Source organism: Triticum aestivum, chromosome 3B (assembly GCF_018294505.1).
Source record: "Triticum aestivum cultivar Chinese Spring chromosome 3B, IWGSC CS RefSeq v2.1, whole genome shotgun sequence".
Lineage (NCBI taxonomy): Eukaryota > Viridiplantae > Streptophyta > Magnoliopsida > Poales > Poaceae > Triticum > Triticum aestivum.
Window position 1 is genome coordinate 718846618 of NC_057801.1, and position 6000 is coordinate 718852617.

A 6000-nucleotide genomic window follows, 5' to 3' on the forward strand; every position below is an offset into this window, starting at 1 on the left:
GCTAATCATATCAATCTTGGAACCACTTCGAACACACATCGTCACTTCACCCTCAACTAGTTTCTGTTTATTCTGTAACCCCTCTTTTGAGTTACTAATCATAGCAACCGAACAAGTATCAAATACTCAGGGGCTATTATAAACACTAGTAAGGTACACATCAATAACGTGTATATCAAATATACCCTTGTTCACTTTGTCATCCTTCTTATCCACCAAATATTCAGGGCATTTCCGCTTCTAGTGACCCTTTCCTTTGTAGTGTAAGCACTCAGTTTCAGGCTTTGGTCCAGCTTTGGGCTTCTTCGCGGGAGTGACAACTTGCTTGTCATTCTACTTGAAGTTCCCTTTCTTTCCCTTTGCCCTTTTCTTGAAACTAGTGGTCTTGTCAATCATCAACACTTGATGCTCTTTCTTGATTTCTACCTTCATCGATTTCAGCATCACGAAGAGCTCGGGAATTGTTTTCGTCATCCCTTGCATTATAGTTCATCACGAAGTTCCAGTAACTTGGTGATGGTGACTAGAGAACTCTTCCAATCACTATCTTATCTGGAAGATTAACTCCCACTTGATTCAAGCGATTGTAATACTCAGACAATCTAAGTACTTGCTCACTAGTTGAGCAATTCTCCTCCATCTTTTAGGCGAAGTATTTGTCAAAAGGTCTTATACCTCTTGACACGGGCATGAGTCTGAAATACTAATTTCATCTCTTGAAACATCTTATATGTTCCATGACGTTTCAAAAAAGTTTTTGTAGTCCCGGTTCTAAGCCATAAAGCATGGTGCACAAAACTATCAAGTAATCATCATATTGAGCTAGCCAAACGTTCATAACGTGTGCATCTGCTCCTGCAATAGGTCTATCACCTAGCGGTGCATCAAGGACATAATTCTTCTATGCAGCAATGAGGATAAACCTCAGATCACAGACCAAGTCCGCATCATTGCTACTATCATCTTTCAACATAGTTTTCTCTAGGAACACATATAAAAACATAGGGAAGCAACAACGCGAGCTATTGATCTACAACATAATTTGCAAAATACTACCAGGACTAAGTTCATGATAAATTAAAGTTCAATTAATCATATTACTTTAAGAACTCCCACTTAGATAGACATCCCTCTAGTCATCTAAGCGATCACGTAATCCAAATCAACTAAACCATGTCCGATCATCACGTGAGATGGAGTAGTTTTCAATGGTGAACATCACTATGTTGATCATATCTACTATATGATTCACCTTCGACCTTTCGGTCTTCGTGTTCCGAGGCCATATCTGTATATGCTAGGCTCGTCAAGTTTAACCTGAGTATTCCGCGTGTGCAACTGTTTTGCACCTGTTGTATTTGAACGTAGAGCCTATCACACCTGATCATTACGTGGTGTCTCAGCACGAAGAACTTTCGCAACGGTGTATACTCAGGGAGAACACTTCTTGATAATTAGTGAGAGATCATCTTAAAATGTTACCGTCAAACAAAACAGAATACGATGTATAAAAGATAAACATCACATGCAATCAAAATATGTGACATGATATGGACATCATCATCTTGTGCCTTTGATCTCCATCTCCAAAGCATCGTCATGATCTTAATCATCACCGGCATGACACCATGATCTTCATCATCTTGATCTATATCAATGTGTCGTCACATGGTCGTCTCGCCAACTATTGCTCTTGCAACTATTGCTATCGCATAGCGATAAAGTAAAGCAATTATTTGGCGCTTGCATCGTATGCAACCAAGAGACAACCATAGGGCTTCTGCCCATTGCGGATAAATTCAACATAACATGATCATCTCATATAATAAAATATAGCATCACGTCTTGACCATATCATATCACAACATGACCTACAAAAACAAGTTAGACGTCCTCTACTTTGTTGTTGCAAGTTTTACGTGGCTGCTACGGGCTGAGCAAGAACCTTTCTTACCTACGCATCAAAACTACAACGATAGTTCGTCAAGTTAGTGCTGTTTTAACCTTTTCAAGGACCGGGCGTAGCCACACTCGGTTCAACTAAAGTTGGAGAAACTGACACCCGCCAGCCACCTATGTGCAAAGCACGTCGGTAGAACCAGTCTCGCGTAAGCGTACGCGTAATGTCGGTCCGGGCCGCTTCATCCTACAATATCGTCGAATCAAAGCATGACATGCTGGTAAGCAGTATGACTTGTATCGCCCATAACTCACTTGTGTTCTACACGTGCATATAACATCTACGCATAAAACCTGGCTCGGATGCCACTGTTGGGGAATGTAGTAATTTCAAAAATTTCCTACGCACACGCAAGATCATGGTGATGCATAGCAACGAGAGGGGAGAGTGTTGTCCACCTACCCTTGTAGACCGAAAGTGGAAGCGTTAGAACAACGCGGTTGATGTAGTCGTACGTCTTCATGGCCTGATCAATCAAGCACCGAAACTATGGCACCTCCGAGTTCTAGCACACGTTCAGCTCGATGACATCCCCCGAACTCCGATCCAGACGAGTGTTGAGGGAGAGTTCCGTCAACACGACGGCATGCTGACGATCTTGATGTTCTACCATCGCAGGGCTTCACCTAAGCACCGCTACAATATTATCGAGGAGGACTATGGTGGAGGGGGGCACCGCACACGGCTAAGAGATCAATGATCAATTGTTGTGTCCATGGGGTGCCCTCCTGCCCCCGTATATAAAGGAGCAAGGGGGGAGGCGGCCGGCCAAGGAGGAGGGCGCGCCAAGGGGGGAGTCCTACTCCCACCGGGAGTAGGACTCATCCTTCCCTTGTTGGATAGGAGAGAAGGAAAGAGGGGGGGAGGAGGAAGGAAAAGGGGGCTGCACCCCTTGTCCAATTCGGACCAGAGGGGGGCTGCACGCCTCCTTCCTTTCGGCCTCTCTCCTTTATTCCCGTATGGCCCAATAAGGCCCATATACTCCCCGGCGAATTCCCGTAACTCTCCGGTACTCCGAAAAATACCTGAATCACTCGGAACCTTTCCGAAGTCCGAATATAGTCGTCCAATATATCGATCTTTACGTCTCGATCATTTTGAGACTCCTCGTCATGTCCCCGATCTCATCCAGAACTCCGAACTCCTTCGGTACATCAAAACACATAAACTCATAATATAACTGTCATCGAAACCTTAAGCATGCGGACCCTACGGGTTCGAGAACTATGTACACATGACCGAGACACGTTTCCGGTCAATAACCAATAGCGGAACCTGGATGCTCATATTGGCTCCTACATATTCTACGAAGATCTTTATCGGTCAAACCGCATAACAACATACGTTATTCCCTTTGTCATCGGTATGTTACTTGCCCGAGATTTGATCGCCGGTATCTCAATACCTAGTTCAATCTCGTTACCGGCAAGTCTCTTTACTTTTTATGTAATACATCATCTCGCAACTAACTCATTAGTCACATTGCTTGCAAGGCTTATAGTGATATGCATTACCGAGAGGGCCCAGAGATACCTCTCCGACAATCGGAGTGACAAATTCTAATCTCGAAATATGCCAACCCAACATGTACCTTCGGAGACACCTGTAGAGCTCCTTTATAATCACCCAGTTACGTTGTGACGTTTGGTAGCACAAAAAGTGTTCCTCCGGTAAACGGGAGTTGCATAATCTCATAGTTATAGGAACATGTATAAGTCATGAAGAAAGCAATAGCAACATACTAAATGATCAAGTGCTAAGCTAACAGAATGGGTCAAGTCAATCACATCATTCTTCTAATGATGTGATCCCATTAATAAAATGACAACTCTTTGTCCATGGCTAGGAAACATAACCATCTTTGGTTAATGAGCTAGTCAAGTAGAGGCATACTAGTGACACTCAATTTGTCTATGTATTCACACATGTATCATGTTTCCGGTTAATACAATTCTAGCATGAATAATAAACATTTATCATAAAATAAGGAAATAAATAATAACTTTATTATTGCCTCTAGGGAATATTTCCTTCAATAGCTCCCCCAGCGAGGGTGAATATGTATCCTGGCATGGATTTTCTATCATCTTTGTCCCCCGCAAAATCTGCGTCTGAATACCCTTTTATCTCTAGGAAATCACATCTCATGTATGTTAGCATGTAGTCCTTCGTGCCTTGCGCATAATGCAATGCCTTCTTTACCATCTTCCAGTGCTCTATGCCTGGATTCTCTTGATATCTACTGAGTACCCCGGTGATAAAAGTTAAATCAGGGCGAGTGCACACTTGTGCATACTGTAAGCTGCCAACTGCCGAAGCATATGGTACTGCTTTCATTTGATCGTTCTCGTACTGGTTCTTGGGACATTGGAATTTCCCAAAACTATCGCCCTTAACTATAGGAGCAGGTGTGGCTTCGCTCACATGCATATTATACTTTTTAAGAACCTTTTCTAAATACGCTTTCTGCGATAGTCCTAAGACTCCATTGTTTCTATCTTGGTGAATTTCTATGCCCAAAACATATGATGCTTCACCAAGATCTGTTATGTCAAAATTCGAGGATAAGAACTTCTTTGTTTCTTGTAGTAAACTAACATCACTGCTAGCAAGCAGAATATCATCCACATACAAGATTAGGAAAATATATTTCCCATTTTTAAACTTTGCATAAATGCAGTTATCCTCAATATTTTCTTTAAATCCAAAACTTTTAATCGTTTGATTAAACTTTAAATACCACTATCTAGAGGCTTGCTTTAATCCATAAACAGATTTCTTCAGACGACATCCCATATTTTCCTTGCCTTCCATGATAAAACCCTTGGGTTGTTTCATGTAGACATTTTCCTTTAAATCTCCGTTGAGAAATGTCGTCTTTACATCCAGTTGATGTAACTCTAAATCAAAATGAGCAACTAATGGCATTATGATTCTGAAGGAATCCTTACATGAGACTGGAGAAAATGTCTCATTGTAATCTATCCCTTGTCTTTGTGTAAATCCTTTTTCCACGAGTCATGCTTTATACTTTTCTACACTCCCTTTAGAGTCATACTTAATTTTGTAGACCCATTTGCAGCCTACAATTTTGGCTCCTTTAGGAATTTCCTCTAAGTCCCAAACATCTTTGGACTCATCGATTTCATCTCGTCTTCCATTGCCTTCATCCACTTCGATGAATGAGGGCTTCTCATGGCTTCTTCATATGAGGTGGGATCTTTTACCATATGAACCATTTCTGTGTTATAAACTTTGAAGTCAATAGAAATAGCTGACTTTCTTGGTCTTGTAGACCTTCTAAGGGCCTCAGTTTCTGGCACATTCTGTGCCTCAACTTCTGGCACTTCTTCTAAAATTTGCGGCTGCACCTCCCTTTCATGCTCAACAACAGGTTCAGTTGGCTCCTGACGGACAGGTTTCGGGTCTACCCCCATAGTTGTCATGGGTGGAGTTGCAACTGGTAGTGAGAAAAATGGCTCCTAAATCATCGGATTAGGTGCATGCACCCTCTTCTCCTCAAGATCAATTTTTCAAGCTACCAAGCTCCTCCTCATCATTTTGTCCTTTAAGAAGACTGCATGTCTCGTTTCTACAAACTTTGTATATCTGTCTGGGCAGTAGAAACGAAAACCCTTTGATCTGTCTGCATAGCCAATGAAGTGGAAACTCACTGTTTTGGGATCTAACTTTGCAATGTTTGGATTCAACATTTTGGCCTCAGCAGGGCACCCCCACACCCTGAAGTGTTGTAGGGAGGGCACCCTTCCTGTCCATAGCTCGTACAGTGTTTTGGGCACCGACTTGCTTGGTACTCTATTGAGAATGTGAATGGCGGTTTGAAGCGCCTCCATCCATAATCCCAATGGTAAGTTGGAATAACTCATCATGATGTGCACCATATCCATAAGTGTACGGTTGCGCCTTTCAGCTACTCCATTTTGCCGAGGCTCGCCCGGCATTGAATACTATGCTCCTATGCCAGTCTCCTGCAAGAACTTTGCAAAACGTCCAGGGACTTGGCCATATGGAGTGTGCCG